This window comes from Megalopta genalis, chromosome 1 (genome assembly GCF_051020955.1).
Source record: "Megalopta genalis isolate 19385.01 chromosome 1, iyMegGena1_principal, whole genome shotgun sequence".
Taxonomy (NCBI): domain Eukaryota; kingdom Metazoa; phylum Arthropoda; class Insecta; order Hymenoptera; family Halictidae; genus Megalopta; species Megalopta genalis.
The window spans coordinates 39208400-39226398 of NC_135013.1; the positions used below are offsets into that span (position 1 = coordinate 39208400).

The 17999-nt window shown below is 48.6% G+C and overlaps 1 protein-coding gene and 1 long non-coding RNA gene across 7 annotated transcripts in view; one reads left to right on the forward strand and one right to left on the reverse strand.

The window, feature by feature from the left end:
• Nucleotides 1-17999, forward strand: part of LOC117218753 (uncharacterized) — a 178347-nt gene that overhangs the window by 145807 nt on the left and 14541 nt on the right. The window lies entirely within an intron of this gene.
• LOC117218756 (uncharacterized) lies at nucleotides 8650-17998 on the reverse strand. Of its 2 annotated transcripts, XR_004489847.2 has the most exons (4): nucleotides 17588-17998; nucleotides 14359-14527; nucleotides 11653-14145; nucleotides 8650-11482 (listed from the first exon to the last, which is right to left on the reverse strand). It is a non-coding gene; the product is annotated as an uncharacterized LOC117218756 (long non-coding RNA). The 2 variants fall into 2 exon arrangements; XR_013035349.1 differs by lacking the exons at nucleotides 14359-14527; nucleotides 17588-17998 and having other exon boundaries at nucleotides 11653-11794.

Consider the following 17999-nt stretch of genomic DNA (forward strand, 5'->3'; position numbering starts at 1 on the left):
CGACATTTTCATAATTTATACACACAATAAATTGATTAGGAACTGCGTTCAGTGTGTACGCGACATTGTTTACATGCTTTACAGATTAAAGTATATCTAAAATTTCTATGTAAAAATTAATATCGTATTCATGTTATAAGCGACATATTTTACTCAGTAATTGTCACAAAATCCGGAGGTCCGCAGTTACGTTCCGTGCCGAGCTTTTTTTACTCGAATCTTCACACTTTGATATTTTACTAAAACTTGATGTATTACGTGCAATTATTAATTCTCGTACACATAACAATGTAACAAAAACTTATCAACGACCATTCTTGCGGTGGAAATTGATTCTTTGGTTCTAAATTTCTTGTAAACAATTTGTTCAGTTCACTAAGTAAACATGCAAGCGTGTACCATCGATGGTACACGTGGCACGGAACGTGTTAAGGGTTGAAAAAGTCTAGCGCGGTCGGTTAGGATCGATTCGAAGGACCCGATATTTTTTGAAAGGCTGAATGGAAGTTTCCGAAACAAAATTCGCGGTCAGCATTGCAAAGTATTAGGGAAAGCTCGTTAAAATCGAGCTCCTTCCTTGGGGGAGGAGGATCCCCGGAGGCGGTGGAAGGTGAGAGGCGACCGGGAACAGATAATTTATTGTTATTCCCCGTGCATTCGATGACGGTACGCATTCCCCAAGATGGCTGCCCGCCACAGAGGAGAAAGAAGAGACAAGAAGAAGAAGAGATGTGTGCTAGCGAGAGAGAGAGAAAGAGAGAGAGGAGAAGGATCGGCCGCGGACAGAGAGACGGAGAAGAAACTAGCGATTGGTAGCCGTGACCTTGTCTGGTACCCGACCCCACCGTGTGCGCCTTGGCTTCCACACACATCCTTGGCACCCCACTACGTAACCACCGACAACGGAAAAGAGAGGAGTGTCGGCCGTGGTAGGGAGAAGATCGAGCGGAGGGGCCGGAGGATCGAGCGAGGAGAGAAGAGAGAACGCGGCCAAACGAGACGGCGGAACGCGCGAGCTGCCGAGCAACACACCGCCTCGTCCACTCTCATTGTTACCTAATTTAATGAGCACCGGCGAACAGCACGTGCCCGTGAATACCTCGTTAGAACACCCCCCAGCCCGGCGAAATCAACTCCGATGCCTTCGGACTCTGCCGTTTGATGCGCCCAGAGCCCCGGAGTCCTCGATCGGGTCATTTCGTCCTGGACTCGCGAAACGCCGCGCCGTCATTTGCGAAGCTGTCTTTCCGTCGCCCAAACTCGGTGTTTCAAGCGCAATGTATTTTCCCGCGCGAGCGCAACGCGTCGAAGTCCGGACGTGTAGCTCGCTTCGAATCGCGTTCGAAGACAAAAGTCCGGAGTGACGTTGAACGCTTTAAACGCTCCTTGTACAGCGCGCTGGATTGCAAGACGCCGATTTACACTTTGATCTGCCTATGTACAGTAGTAACACGGATATTTTCTTTACTTTTATTTTCGTTGCTTCGACGCGTGTTACAAAGAATAAAGTGGGAAAGCATTGTAACTGTGTTGCACTGGTGATTTCGGTTTTCCAAATATATAGTTTATGACAAAATTGAAATTACTTACATCAAGCCAATAATAGCTGTCGGACAGACATGGAAGAATAAAGTGACAATACAGAAATACAATGCCTAGAGTTACTTTACTTTTTAAAATCATTGTCGCTATCCCAATTTGACAAATGACTTTTATGGGTGAAATGCCGCTCGTAAGATTGGGCTAACGAATGTACAAAGAGAAGATCAAAAAATTCGACAAGGTCACTGAAACGATGTGTCGTAACGAATAGTTGTGCACAAGTATAAGTATAACGAGTATGAATGAAACTAGACCGTAGAAATGAACCAGACGCTGGCAGATTATTCCGGCAGTTAGTGCTCTTACGATAATTCGACGGCTAACGCGTTAAGGTTTTGAGAAAGTATGTTTCCATTTGCATTTCAAGGCATAAAAAGGTGTTGCTATTACACAAACATTATGCAGATATTGTCCTTCTGCACAGTCCAGGTTCCACCATTTTTATCCTAGGACTTACACCGGACCCAAATCCGTTAAAATTACAAAATGCATGGTACCCGGCTCAGAAAAGAATCATAGTGAATTTGCCAGGTACAAGTTTCCGGTAGCCGGGGCAGGTTCTTCAGGATTTTCCTGCGCCCCTCTCGGGCAAGATGTTCTGGGAATCGCGCGACGGTCGTTACAAAGGTCCCCGTCGCAGTTACAGGCAGCCCCTCACTCCGAAGGCTCTCTATCCCTTATTTCCATCCCTTCTGGATGGGGGGACAGACGATATAGCCCGCGATAATCTCGTTGAGAAACAAATTCCGAAGGGACACGTCCGTGGGAAGAGATAAACCTACGGCGTCGTCGCCGGGAACGGCTGCCAGCCCGGGGTCCTTCCGTTTTATCGACGATCTCGGAACCTCTCTGCCCCTTTGGAAATAATCCCCGAAGCCCGCTTTTCCAGGATCTCGGCGAAACTCCGAAAGTTAACCTGTTTCTTCCGAGATGCCTCGGTCCAGATCAACTTCTGATCGGCGTGCTCACGCCGATTTTGTGTCAATCCACTGAGTCGACGACGTCTCGAGATTGCTTCCGACTATTTCCTTGCCGAATCTAACACTAGAACTACCAAATCAGACAAAGTGACTGGTTTCCGATTTTTTCTGTAAAAACTCCTGATATTATAGAAATGTTTCTATAACCAATTTTTCGATAAACTTTCTTTATTAAACCATACATTACAAATGAAACCGTACGACGTATAAATGAATCCAGTCTTGTCACTGTTATAATATAATAGTAATAAATAAATAAAATGTAATAATAAACATTGTTGTACGTTAGTCGCATTTAGGGCTCGGCAGTTCTAGGCGTTAAATCTCTATGCATAAATCATTTTCTACGTACTTTCGTGCTCGCTTCTTCGGGATAGAACCGTTCGCGAATCTAAACGAACGAGTTAAAGACACAAAGAACTGGCTCCGAGTATGTAGATCCTTTTCCCCGATAGTTACAAAGAAACGAGGACGTGTGTTTTTATCGAGAAAGTCGCAAGGAGCGAGGTTAATAACGCGTTACACAGTTGCCGCGCGTCGAAAAGACGACTTCGGCCGCGGTTTTCTTGCATGACCGGATTAGCATAGCTCCCGTGACAAGCAGATCGCTGGTGGAACCCTGGATCGGATAACGAGCGACGCATTTCCGTGAGTCGGAAACTCGCGGCGACTCGGGAGGGAGGCAAAGTTCACGGCGAGAAAATGTCCTTCGCTTAGGTAACGCGTTCTTTTTGCTTGGAACTGTGACGAGCAGAGAGCCTCGATAACGAGGTAGAATCACGCGACACGAGCTAATCGCCTCGTTGGAAATGGAACACGACGAAACCGCGAAACACGAGCATCCTGAGACGAACAGAGGATCGATTCTGAACACAAAAATTCTCGATTCTGCTACGCAGCTATTTTCGGGACCTACCCACGCTACCCACGCTACCATGCATATACAGGGTGTCCCAAAAACGTCTCGCAATCCGAAAGTGACGGGTTCCTCAGATCATTTGAAGCAACTTTTTCCTTTACAAAAATTTCCTCCGAGGCACCGTTAACGAGTTATTAACGAAAAACAGTGATCAATGAGAGGCGAGCTCAGTTGGCGCGAGGCGACCGAGCCAATAAGCGGAACTGGGCTTGGCCGCCTCGCGTCAGCCGTACTCGATTCTTATTGGTCATTGTTTTTCGTCAATAACTCGTTAACGATACCTCGGTAAAAATTTTTGTAAAGGAAGAAGTTGCTTCAAATGATCTGAGGAACCCGCCATTTCCGGATTGCGAGTCATTTTTGGGACACCCTCGATATTTGCACCATTGCACATTATTGCAAGATTGGAGATTTCCTCAAGGACGGTCGTATTATGCTTATAAACACCGTAAAATATTTAACACATTCGTTGGAAGGAAGAAGCATTGTTTAAAATCGATGCGAAACTTTTAATCGTATCTTACACGGCGTACAAATACTTATGCACGGTAGTGCATATATTTTTACGACAAGCTATTCTGTTCTTCGACGGAAAGACACGAGATGTTGGAAAGTTCGAACATTGTAGATGGTACTTTCGTCACTTTCGATCAAAATGGAGGTCAGACGTGCCGATTATAGATTACCGTGTGCATCCGAGTGACTTTCGACGCTCGGCAAGGAATCGAAAGGCCCGAGGTGTTTCGAAGCAAGGGATCGGAGGAGAGCAATCGAGAGACGAGCCTCGGCGGTTATCTCGACTTATCGAGCGGCAATGGCGCGGCGCGGCGCAGCGCGGCCGAGAGAGCCAGGCGAGCACGTGCGTTTATCTGGAGCTGGCGCCTGGTCGATCGCTCGTTGCGGCGTGACTCGCATCGGCCCCCGGTTCAACGACCCGATTTCTGTGATCTTGCGTGGCCTTGGAACACAGACCGGATGTTGCGAGACCGAGAGCAGCAGCGACCAAGAGAGTCAGAGGAGCCGAGTCACGGAGCCCGACTATGTAAAGTTCGAGGCCGAACACGTGCGAGTTCGCTTCTCTCTGCCTCTCTTTCTCTCGTTCTCTCGCTCCGTCTCTTCTCGCTGGAAGATTCTAATTCCGAGCTTGCAGCTCTGGCCCACAAACACCTCGATGAGAGACGCGTCCATCTCGAAGCAGGTCGAAGCTCGAGGCGTTCGACGATTCCGGGAAGCCCGAAGGGAACGAAGAAGCTGCTCGAATCCCTTCGCAGACTCTTCGCAGGGAACTGTTCTCGGTCTCAGGCGGTGTTCCGGCGCAAGAACTCGTTCGATCCGCGTAAAAAAGACCGAAGGTAGCCGCGCGACGATGCACGGGGTTAGGAGGCTGCGCGTGCACGCGAAGAAAAGCGAAGGGGCACGGGCAGACAATGAACAATCGTACATTGTTACGAGTTATAGCATTGTTACTCCACTCCACGGCCGGGGCCCGTGTTCACATAATTAGGCTGTAAACGTTTCGAGACAATCACCATTGTATTCTGTCTCTCTCTCCCTCTCCCTCCTTCGCTCGGCCCCCTCCGGATTAAGGTGCCACTGGCACCCCCGCGCGCTAACCACGTCGAGATGCTCCGCCGAGATCCGGACGATCGTTAAAATAGCAGTTCTCGATTTATTTTGCCCCTCCACGCTGCATTCCACTCGGGGACACAGGTTTCCCCGCCAATGGAAATCTGCACGCAATCGTTCCAATGGATTTAGCTGTTGTGCAGCGAAATCGAAGTTATTTCTTCGGTGCATACTTGTCAGGAAATTTTAGGTCTTAGTCATCGAGATTATAGAAATGCTTCTGTGAGAAATTTTTCTTTTTCTTTTATCGACTAGAGCATTTACAATAAATTCCCCCATTAGATCATTGTACATTACATTGGTTTATTGTGAAAGTGATTTCGGCGTTTTTGTAAGCTATCTATTTGGAAAACCGAAATTACTTTCGTGATAACCCAATAGTATAATAACTTGGTTGATAAACCTGTTCAGCGAAATATATGTTATAGTTAGCGGATTTCGTATGCAAAATAAAAATTGTCTGCATCAATTGTAAGATATAGAAGCTAAACAGCTCGTCCTTTTCTTCTTTAATAATTCTAATAGATCAACGGTATAATTAATTGACATTTCAAATCCTTTCAATTAATCCTTTGCAATTGAATGGCGACTCTGAGGCGTCACTGCAAATTGATACATCACTCTTCAACGTAATTTAATAAATCGCTCCAAATGCAAACGTTGCACGAACAAATAGGCTCAATGTCATACGCACAACAGGGAAACAATTATCGAAAGTAGAAATACTATAAATCAGAAGTACTGTCTTGGTTTAGAGGTTAAAATAACTTCGAGTGCAAAGGCTTAATATCTTAACTATCTCAAATTGCAAGTACTCAATTTTGCTATAAATGAATAAAATCCACAGAGTCTAATATACTCGAAGTGGTCAGAAGTTAGAGTGAATCTAACCACTGTTGCAAAACGATACACATTAGTCGCGTTTAGGGCCCGGTGTACCTAATATTAAAACAGCATAAATTTCGAGGAATATCAGCGTCGGCACAGCATCCGACGGCTGAACGCGTTTCGGAGCGCCAGCCATAAAGGCTCTCCGCGACTGCTCTTCATAAAGCAGACCAGGCGTGTTCCTCCGTAGCATCTCGGATTCCGCTGATTCGCTCGCCGGAGGCGGTGAGCTTAATTTCAAGCAGCCCGACGAAAAAGGCATCTGGAACGAGAAAAGTTTCGCGCGAGTTATCCTCCGCCAAGGACACCGTCTTCGGGAACCAGTCTCTCTCTCTCTCTCTCTCTCTCTCTCTCTCTCTCTCGACGAAAAAGCCAAGAGCGCGCGGCGGTGGCTCATCGGGCGCGTGCACGCGTCGCTCGTCCCTCGTGTGAGGAAATCCGTGAGCGGAGCCGCAGACCGCTGCCTTTCGTTTTCCCTTCGTCGGACCTTGAGAAAATCTCCACAACGGTCTCTCGATTTCGACGCGGTGGATCGCCGGCCCTCCGCTCGATCCTGGATCGCTGAATCACTGTTCCCTCTCGGTGAGCACGAGGTATTCCCCATCGCCGAAGTCACCGTCCAACTATTCCATGGTTTTCCGCGAACGAGCCGATTCGGTCCTGCCATATTGCGCAAGATCAGACTCCGTTAACCTTCGATTGCGTGCGAGATCCATTTTGGCCCATGATCACCGACGTTTCGATCTCAATCCTGGTTTTCTGCCAGTCGGATTACGTTCGCTGAATAATGTCTATCGAGAAATTCAATCGCGACCGAATCAAATATCTTTTCACCAAATAGAAAAACCACATTTCTTCGCAAATCATTTGATGACAGCGAAAAACGAGAATCCAAGAAGAAAATCGACGTCGATCCTGAAGCAGCTCGGTTAAAGATGCATTTCCTCCGTACCATGTATGCAAAGAAAAAGAAATTATAATATCTCTGGCTACGGATTATAAGCTTTCAAAGACAGCGGAACACTCGAACGCGCGGTTTAGCGATTACTCCCGTGAAATCTCTAGCTGCGAATTACAGGCTTCGAAAGACTGAGAGCCACGCTGGTGGGTCCGAAGAGGACCGCTGTACATGCGATTCGATAAGCGAGAAGGCAGAAGATCTGTCGTCGTTCTCGCGCGAGAAGAAAAAGTCAGATAATAACGTTCGTTCTCGCGCGAGAAGAAAAAGTCAGATAATAACGTTCGTTCCGGAGATCGCGAACCAGTTTCGAGCGGGACGACGAAGATACCGCCGGCTTATGGCGGTCGATCGTGTACCTAGTGGACGTTACACGACCGGTGGACGGCGAAATTGCTCGGATCGACAATCGCCGGTCCACGAGAGAACGGAGAACCGGGGTCTTTAGCTGCGGCACCTGTACGAGTGTCTTCTTCCTGTTGGCGTCGTTTGTCTTCTGGCGAGTCCGCTCGTTTATCTGCAACACGATCCGCGAGCCGTGCACGTGCAACACCGTAAACGCGACCAACAACCGCGGCCGGCCGATCGTTTCGCCGTTCGATCTTCCCTGTCCAAGAACAAGTGGACACGTCCGATATTAAATGGCGCGACGTACTCGCGATTCCAGTTTCTTATTTTTGAAAATCGAGAGCCCCGACCATTCCGCCGCGTTCTCCGCTCGCCGGTTTCTTGTTGGTGGCGCGCAGGAATCTTGTCGCAATTAAGAAATCCATGTTGCTAATATCTGCCTCGGGGAGCAGATATTACCGAAGGCCGAGCAAAATACGCCTCGGCGCCGCGTCGCGTCGCGTCGCACCGCACCGCGTCGCGCCGCATCGCACCGCACCGCACCGCACCGCGCCGCACCGCGGCGATTTTTCCGTTACAGTTATTCGACCGCCTCGCGCCGATCTAATAATAATAGTTGTTTATTGCACGCGATACGATCGCCGATATATCGCCGCGGAAACAAGGAATTAATGGCGGTGCCGTGATTACGATCGAAGACGTGGAAATAACTGGAGGTACGAAGGAAGCGGCGTAAATTGAACGGAGAGCAGCAGCCGCTTAAAAATATCTCTCGACGATCGTCGCCGATCCACGGGCTGCTGCACGTGCGCTTCGGCCGACTGTGTCGAGGCTGCAGTTTGACCCGCGTAACCCGTCCTTAAATGCAGTTGCACCGGGTGGGAGGGGGCCGGTGATCTCATTCGGGAGGGAACGGAGAACACAGCGAACCGATTTAAAGTCGCGAGGCGCCGCGAGTTCGTGGAAAAAGTCAAGTGCACGAGTCTCGACTTTTCTTCTTCTTCTTCTTCTTCTTCTTCTTCTTCTTCTTCTTCTTCTTCTTCCTCCTCCTCCTCTTTTTCTTCTTCTGAGTACCGGCTCCTCTTTTTCGATTTTTCGAGATCCTCTGCCACGTGAATTTCACGATGGGCCTACTAGAGTGGACTCTCTGGAAATCAAGAGGAAGTGAACTTAGTCAGAGCAAGATAATCTTCTACCGTTACTCGCAAGACAGGTTTCCCAGATGTCCAATTAGTTTCGGAAAACTAACGATTAGACGTTGCAGTATTTTTTCACCTGCTATTAACTAATATCAGTGTCAGACGCGCAGAAAATGAACGACTAGACTCTTATGCATTTATGGCAAGATTAAAAAGGAAGACGGTTTTTATTTTGTATAAAAATCCGCAGTCTATTGACAACGTAATTCTTTTGATCTGAATAATAATTATAATAATAACTATTTGTCGATACAATAAACCCATTGTTAGAGTGAGAGAAAGTAATAATAATGTAGCAGTCACACGAGGACGGATAGAATACAAAAACTTAGAATTAGGAAAAAACTTAAACATAAAAAAGCTCATGCGAAAAAGGAGCTAGAAAGAACTATACATGAAATATGATAAGAATTAGAAGAGAAACCTAGTTGATCGCGGTGTCGGTTAAAGACAACAAGTAAACGGTTTAACCTGTTGAAAATGTATAAAATCTCCCTTACGTTTAAAACCATTTTCGCAGCTACTTATGGACGAACTTCGGCTGTATTTTTTCCAACGAATAACAAATTTTCCGGGCGAATGAACGAATGAGGTACTACAACCTCTAAGAGTTAGTCTTTCAAAATTAATCGAACATCTGGCAAGTCTCCCTTGCGAGTTCACAGCAGTGCTCTCCAAGAAAGAACCAGAAGACTAGTTGCCACTCTCCGCCTCTTTGCGCGCGGAGAGCGGTTTCGTTGGTATCGATTTGTACGGAGCCGGTACAGAAGGAAATTCATGGCACTAGACGGTTCGCCGACGGCTGAGAAACGTCGCGAGGACAAAAGGGCGCCGAAAAACAAGGAAGGAACGAAGGAACCATGGTGGAGGACCGGGAACGCAGCCGGGGGCGCGACTCCGAAGAGGGATCGATCTCAGCGAGAGTCGCCGCGCTCGACAAAAAATCGCGAGAGCAGCTGAGGGCCACTATTATTGCCTCGAGATTCGACTCGGATCGAGCCGCGAAACGCCGGACCATTGTCTCGGGCCTCTCGAGCGGGGCGTGGCGCGGCTTGGACGACGAATCGGTCGAAATCGTCTGCGGTTGAGATCGAGATCGAGCAACGTCGCTCCAACGGTCGGAAACACCGATATTAGCTCGTTTCGGAGCGAACAGTTTTTGGAACTCGACGAAGTCGAAGAATTTCTGGACCAAGCGGATCTCTCGGGGGATCGTCTTCAGCGAACGCAGGAAATTGAACAACGACTCCCCTCTGCTAAATTCTTTGCTAACGCGAACGAGAAAACGGTTTGGCGCAACGAACAAGGCGCCTGGGACACGGCGAGCTCGACAATGCAAATCGGTTGAAACTGCAAATGAAACGTCGCATCAACGCGACACCGGGTTAAAGATCCTCGGCGAGTATGCTGGGATTGCTTTCGCGGAAATGAGAACGACTGGGGCGTTGTCTCTGACCAGGAACGGTCGTATCTACTTCGCGCTGGATTTTGCTGCGGTAGCAGCTACTTTTGTTTCCGCTGTCGCTTGATTACGCTACAATCTGTTGCTCAAATTCCGATGACTCGTTTAAATCCAACACACGAATGCTCGTTTGCCTTGCGCGTCGGAAGAGTTCCTTCTAGGCCAGTGATTTCAATTGAACCTGTGAGATACCCGGTCGTCCGAGTATCTCGTAAGTACACAGCGTATTTCTGATCAAATTTACGATGAAATTGAAAGAACTTAGGAACATTGTCCTAGTCTGGTGGATTTATAAAAATGATTAACAGAAGAAATACTTTTCTAATAAACTTCCGTTTCTTAGGATTTAATTAAAAAGAAGTTATATTCTGCATAAAAATACGCAGTCTACTCGTGAATAAGTGGCCTAGTTCGTACTGAAATTCTTGGATCGTCAATTTCCATTGAACAAACAGCCATTGGAGACAGTTCCTTGCCGTTCGTCTTGGAGCAAAAAGAGCATCCTTCCGGCTGCACGAGACGCAACGTGATGCGACTCGCTATGTCCGACATTGCTGGTCATCTTCCAATTCGGCGCAATTCGGTGTATCTGAGGGCCCGATCGATCCGCGTCGAGTCGAGCAACAACACTGACCCCATTATTCCCGGTCGACTTCCAGCATCACAATGCGGAGGAAACAGAAAAAGTAGGTTCGAAAGGTCCAAATCATATTTCTCGAGGCATCGGGGCCCGGCCGTTGCATCAGCCCTCTTCGCCAGACCTTTGCTCGCTCCGATCGAAATCGAGCGATAAACCTGGGGGCCCGGTCCCAGTAGCGGAGCGGGTGAGCCATTGTTTCGACGCTTCTCGGGGAGGGTGTGGTTCCAGGCGGCGAAATCCTTAAAAGGTCGCGCCGCGAAAACGCGAGCTCTCCGGCGCGAAGAGAGTAGAAGAGAGTAGAGTAGAGAGGAGCCGGTGGTTCCAGCCGACAAAAGAGGAGCAGGCTCGCGCTGGCGCGAGAGGAAAGCGAGAGCACGCCGGCCACGGGGTTTCTATCGGGGCCCGTGCCTTTGTCGAGGCAGCTGGCGAACAGGTGTGTCGGCTGGGGCCTCAGTCGTCAGCTGTTCCGCTTCTAAGCACCGCGACCACTAAGCTGCGACGCGCGGAACGGCCGTTACGTTCCTCGCTGATACGCGCAAACCGACCGGGGAAACCGGCCGTGTCGAGGCTTCCTCTGCGAAATTTCCTTTTAAAGAATTCTTCGGACGGAAGCGATCCAAATACGCGTTGCTCCAGATCAGCGTTTCCGGACCGAATGGTCGGGCCACGACCTAACGATCCATCTCCCTGAACTTTTCGCTCGTGAAACATCGTTCGTTTTTAACAGCACTGAGCTCCAATTGTTTCTAACGTACAATCTTCAAGAACTTGCCAATCTGTGAGCCTTCCACTAGGTTTCTCGAGAAGCTTCCTTGATCTTACGTTTGGTTCAGCGATAACCTTGACACCTTGGCTGCCACCTAAACAACATCAATTTAGAGTTAAAGTAATGCATTTAATCGAATTGTCATATTAATACATTCATATATCATTTAATGTACTATTAACCGAATACACATTAATGCATTCAATCGAATTGAAATTGCAAACTTTGGTTCTATGAGATCGATTACTTTGTCCACGTTCTTACCTCTTGCTAAGCCTAATGTAAGATCGGGAAAATCCACTGGATCGGCGTAAAAATGAATTTCCAAATCCGAGCAAATAATTCCGTCATGCATTTATGGGTCAGCAAAAGTTGACCCTTATCACTCCAAGAATTTTATAGAACGCTGTAACGCTGGCTTAAAGCTTGGCAGCATTACTGCCGGTTGGAGTGATAAGTGTTAAAGTTTTAAAGGATGCCCTGGAAGACGACGCAGCATTTTCAGATAAAATCAACCACCTCTTCATCCCGCGTCTAAACGTTGATTTTATTAACCACTTGCGCTAGCAAAAAATTCACCGACGCGTGTCCCAGAACGGTCCAGTGTAACTCGCTGGGAGGCGTCACAGAAATCGGAAAAAGATTGATATTTTCTAAACTAATTTATTTTCCATTTTAGAATATGAGTTAAATATTGACAATTGTACGCTATGCAGTGCAATGAAAATTTGTGCTCTGGCAAACAATCCCACCCGACAATCGCATGACGATGTACATACCACGTCGTTGGCGATTCTGTAACAAAAGCATTACGACGTGCGTGGCACGTCTTTCCAGTGCAAGTGGTTAACATTCCTTCGTCGCGATGCTCTTATCCAACAATATCGCCAACATATTGGGAGCTAAGCTGGACCCATGACGGACGAAAATCGTCGCTGTGGGTCCGCTAAATTCCCGATTGGTCCGGCCAGCGAGGCATCGTTCCCCTTAAGGATTAGCAGCAGGTGAATACGCATTGTGGCTAGAGCACGGCGATCCTATGGAAAGCCTCTAATCTCATTAGCATTATTTAATCGGCGGAACTCGTACGAGGATTCTATTTCCATACAAAGCTCCATAGAGATGTCGGAAGCGTAAAAGTTCTCGAGTTCGCTTTTAATAGCAACAAATAGCGGATTATCGGAGAGAAGAGGGAGAGCTTCGGCCAGCCATAAGTCCCCGTTCGCGGGGAGACGGTGTTGCGAGTGTTTTCGAGTGCCGCGAGTGTTGCGAGTGTTGCAACACGGGCTGGAGCGTCACTCGAGAAGAACGGCGCGTAATGGATCGGCGCGGTGCAGCTCGGCTCGGCTCGGCGTTTCAGTATCATTGAGCGCAATTGACAACTGCTGACTGACGGTTCAGTACCGGTTGGCAACTGGCCGTGCCGTGCCGTGCGCGACCAGCCGTATCCGCGATTTACGCTCGTCCTCCACGATGTTTGATCGATCTGCCTCGTTACGTTTCCACGCGGATAACCAACCACCTTATCCCGGCGGAAACCTCGCTTTGGAAACCGGCCCCGCACCCTCCGGCCTCCTCTCCGACGGTCGCGTGACCGCTGCTAATGTTATAATCGGAGCCCTGCCTCGACGAGAGCTCGCGTCCATCTCGAAAACCCGAGAGCTTCGAACGATTTAGCCGGCGAAAGTTGCAATTTCTGCCGCGAGATAGATTCTCGAATAAACCCGATGACCGATTGGTCCGATCCTTGATCGGTTGCACACCGAATTGCTGCTACACTTCCGATAATCTTTATTTCCTAGCGTTAAGTCTTCAACGAGTTAAATCTAATCTATGCTACACTCCATGTCATTACTCATAATTCCCTTTGAAAATTCATTGTGATGAAACGTTATAATGAGAAAAAGAAAATTAGAGGAATTCTATAGCGCGACTGATTAATTGACGATCGAAAACGTGGACATCGAATCGCTGCTAATCCTTTAGCGGCCTCTATCGAATTGAATCTCTAACGGGACTGGATCAATTCCCCGGCAAATGTGAAACGTATCGCAGCTCGATTAGCCGATCGTTGTTGGAAAATTAAACAGTCGCCATCATAAAATTCATCGGTGCAGGCTCGTGGTACGTCCCCGCAAACCGAAATCGGACGCAATCGTCGGCGAAGCGGAATTCGGCGGAGCAGCGCACGGGGCCCGGAAAACCTGTTAATCCCGCGAAAACAGGTGAAACGTGCCCCAATTCAGTGGAATATGAGACCGGTGGAAAGCCTGCAAGGCCGCCGGATTTTTCCTGGCGCATTTTTGTCAGTTTACGAGCCTCGTGGAAGGGGTACACGCCGCCGGTGTCTCTCTTTTCTCTGGCCGTTTCTCCCTCTACCCTCGCCGATTCCCCTCGTCTGTGGGTGTCGTTGTTACTGGAGCCCAGAGGGGCTCGGGAGGCTAGGGGGGACACGCCGGTGGATTCGGGGGTTGGTCTCGTGTCGAGGTGGGGCAAAGGTGACCCCCGCGGATCAATACCGCTGCCGGTTGGGCGCCTCCACCATGCTCGCCAACGACCGGTGCTCCCGTATTTCCTCTCGAAATCGAATGCCATTCGATCCAGACACCTCGAGAAAATCATCTCTGACTGCAACGCCCTCGTAAAAAGGAAAAAAAAGAATTCCGACCGATCGCCGTTTCGAAGTCCATACTCTGCAGCCTCTGCACCTTTCGTTCGAACCTTCTCGCTCCCGTCACCGGAAAATAATCGCACGACCTGGAATCGTCGATCGTTAATTTAGATTCGATCGTCGATCGAGAATTCCCGATACGAGCTAATTAGATAGGAAACCGAATTGTGAATATGCGGCTTGATAATTACTGGACTGTGGATCTTTATGCGAAATCAACATTTTCTCCATCGGTTTCGAAAAATGGAAATTGACTGAAAACTCTCTTAACAGTTCTAATTGTTTAAAAAGTAACGTACCCGTGTCCTTTCATTCTTCTTCCGATTTTCCTTATCATGTATTTCGCTTTACCAGTTTTCTCATAAATGCACGAAATCCGCGATCTGATAATCCGCACTCTCTTGCGTTGACCAAAAATCTACCGTACGGTTGTACATTTTAATTGGAATTACGGGGACTCCTTCCATGCTGAAAAATTGAATAAATTCCTTAGTCGAAATGCACGTTATAGCAAAGATGCCGAACAGTTTAAATAAATTCCGTCTTGTCATTCCTATGACGCAAGACGCTTCGCGAAACAAAGTCGATTTATCGTTAATTTCTGGAAACAGAGAGAGAGGCTTGATCTCTTAACAATTTTAACAAGCCGCCGGCTCGTCGATTCTCGTGACAAATAATCGAAAAGTGTAACATCGTATAATAATCGTTCTGGTCGAATCGGACCCAGCGTTCGAGAGCAGCGCGGTCCGGCAAAGTGCGATCAATGAACAGAGAACTTTCTTCCGCGGCGGCATTGTTCGAGGCGAGGCGGTTGCGCGTAGAGGCATCGGTCGCCGGTTTTCCGGCTTGTCTTAGGCCGACACGCGAAAGTAGTTCGGATCGAGCGACCGTAACGTCGGCAGCGGCGGCGGCCGCTTTAAACCGGCCGATGAACGACGGTGACGCAACGAAGACGCCGCGGCTCGCCGCGAGATTACACGAGCACTTTCTCCCATTCCGAGGAAGCGCGTAATATTGTGTTCGGGATTAGAGTCGGCCTCTGACTAACGGGGATCAAGCCGCCATTAATGGGCGACTCGTTCGAGACCGAGAGAGAGAGAGAGAGAGAGAGAGAGAGAGAGAGAGAGAGAGAGAGAGAGAGAGAGAGAGAGAGAGAAGCGTTCGCCGGCGAGCTGGCAACAGCCGTGACGGCGAGGAGCTGCGTTCCGAGCGAAGGGCGTCTTACTTGACTCCGTTCCGTAGCGGCAAATTAAATTCGAGGTTTCTCGAGCGCGTTTCCGGTTCCGCGGGAACCGAGCGTCGCGATGCATCCTGCTCGATCCTGCGATCACTTTTTTTTTCCCTTCGGGAAGAACCCCGGTCCCAGAAAATCATCTCGTTACGCCGCCGTTCGGGCTTCCGCGACTCGACGCACAACTTCATGTTCGTACAATGCTCGTTCTAATCTGTCGGCGAGATGCTCGAGCAAATTTCCTGAATCGAGTTAGTGCGTACTCGCGAACAGGTTTCTCGGCATCGATCCCCTTTCAGATCGAAACAATCGTTCACCGGCCAGAAATCTCCAAGTTTGATGGAGTTTCTAACAGCCCGGGTGAACATTCACCCGAGCACAGAGCGTTGGCCACCGTGCGAATCAACACGAACGATTAGACCGAATTCATTCAATTCTCGGATGGCCGTCGACGGTAGCTCGTGCCACATTGGACGAGAGGAACGAACGAACATTGAACGCGAACGCCTTGCGAAACGATTCGCGATTAACGAGCAGATAAATCGCTCCACGCATCTCCACTTGAGCAACAACCGAGGTTAAACAGGAGGAGCGAGCAGGTCGAAGGTCGAGGGTCGAGGGACCGCGACGATCGAGCCTGACAGGTTTCGATTGATCGAAGAACGGGTTCGGAGCCTGCGAACATCGCGTCCGAGCTCGGCCGAGAGTATTCGAGAAAAGTCCGTTGAATAACCCGCTGGGAAATTCCCGCGGGTGCTGTTCGCGGAAGCTTTTTTCGCTAATCTCGATCATTACCGGATCCAGCTGAATCCCGGATGCCAGTGTCCGGTGTTGGTGGCCGGAAGCGAGCCGCGCCGCGCGGATACGAGCGAGTCACGAGCATCGTTCGCGCGAAATTACGTCACGAGGTCGCCGGAAGCGGCCGGCTGCAAAAATTGGAGCGGCCTCGGTCCCGGAACCTTGTTTTCCAGGCGCAGGTGGTTCCTCGTTCCCGTTCACCTTCGCTTAGAGACGACCGTCGAGCAAAAGCCGCAGAGACCGCGTTACTTCCTTCCATAGCTCGCGTCGATTCATCGACCAGGAACTCCGTCGAATCTCATTCAAGTTGTCCGCCGATTAGTCGCTGCGGTCGGCTGCGGCTACGATCGTCCTTCGAATTTCACGAAATCAGATTCTTCCTGCGGCGACCACCCCGATAAACCGTTGTTATCGTTTCGCAGGCCACGAAGTTCACGGTGAGAAACGCCGCCGTTGTCGCGGTCAGCAGCGAATAATCGCCAACGATGTCATTTCCCGAAATTGGTTCTCCGTTCAATTTAAGAATAGAATCAAGTTCAATGCATGCTCAACGATCGCTGCTTCTTTGAGGAATGCGGCGATCTTATCTCGAACTGCGGTTGAACCGAATGTAGGCGATAAATCGACGTTCGTCGTCGTCTTTAGGGGCACGCTTTAACGATGCGGGCTTCCCGTTTCTTGAAACGCCTGAACGACAATTTTCCCGTTACTTCCGAACGACCGGTGCACTTCTAATGGAACGGTCTGGACGCTTTCAATTTTCAACGCGAATTTACCGCAGTTTACAACGTCGGTACTTGCTCTGTTACTCACCGCGTTCGGCAGTATGCATTAGCGGGCACTTGGGATGTTGACACAGACTGCGACTGGTTTCGAAAATGAAGGACGGACCATATACTGATGCCACCAAATGTTATCGAGCGAGTGTACAGACTATCGAGTAGCATAGCGGAGGAATCTTATTACAGATTTTTATGCAAAATAAAGATTGTCTGTATTGACCGCAAGACGCAGCAGCTCGACATTTATTTTTCTTTTTTTTTATAATAAGCATAATGAGTTGAACGTAATACAATAGTATCTTCAAATCCAACACCAGAACTACCGAGTTCTAATCGCAACAAATATGTATTGTTTTATAACAATGAGAATATTCGATTTACTTGAACTTTGTAGGATTTCTGTCATAATGTTTGCTCGAATAAAGAAGTTTTTATCTAAAAATTTCTCACAGACACATTTTTATAATGTCATAAATCGTAAAAGAAAAAAGTCAGAGATCAATTATTTTGACCGTTTTGGTAGTTCTAGTGTCAAATTTATTCACTGTTTCGAGTTTCAACTACACATTATTGTCATAAATCCGTAAAATCCGCAGTCCGGTTGCTACAGATCGCGAATATAAACATAAATTGCGACGTAAAGCTATCATCCACGTTTCAATACCACCTCTGTGCCAACTGCCAACCTCCCAACGGCCGAATTTCGAATGTACCTACTCGCAACGTGTCCTCGCAATCCCGATTGTTCATGTTGCACTGCAAACGCTGCTGGCCGCTTCAAAGTTCACCGGACTGGTTTCTGGACGAATCTTTTTTGCAACGTGCTCGCCGAACAGAATTCTTTCCCCGTTTTAGCGCGGTTGCTCGCGACTGCGAACAGAAACTAGCAAGATGTGTACCAGCTCCTGCGAGATGTTTTCCCAAGCGCACACGCGTCCTCGCCGTTTCCGCGCGGTATTTATGCGCGACATCAAACGCGGCGACGAGCGCCGCGGGGCCGAACGACCGTGAACACGGCCGCGCCACGAATTTATTACGATATTATTCGACGCGATCGTGTCGGCAATAAATATCGCAGGACACGGCGCGACACACAACAACCGGAATTTCGCCGGGCACGCGAATTTGT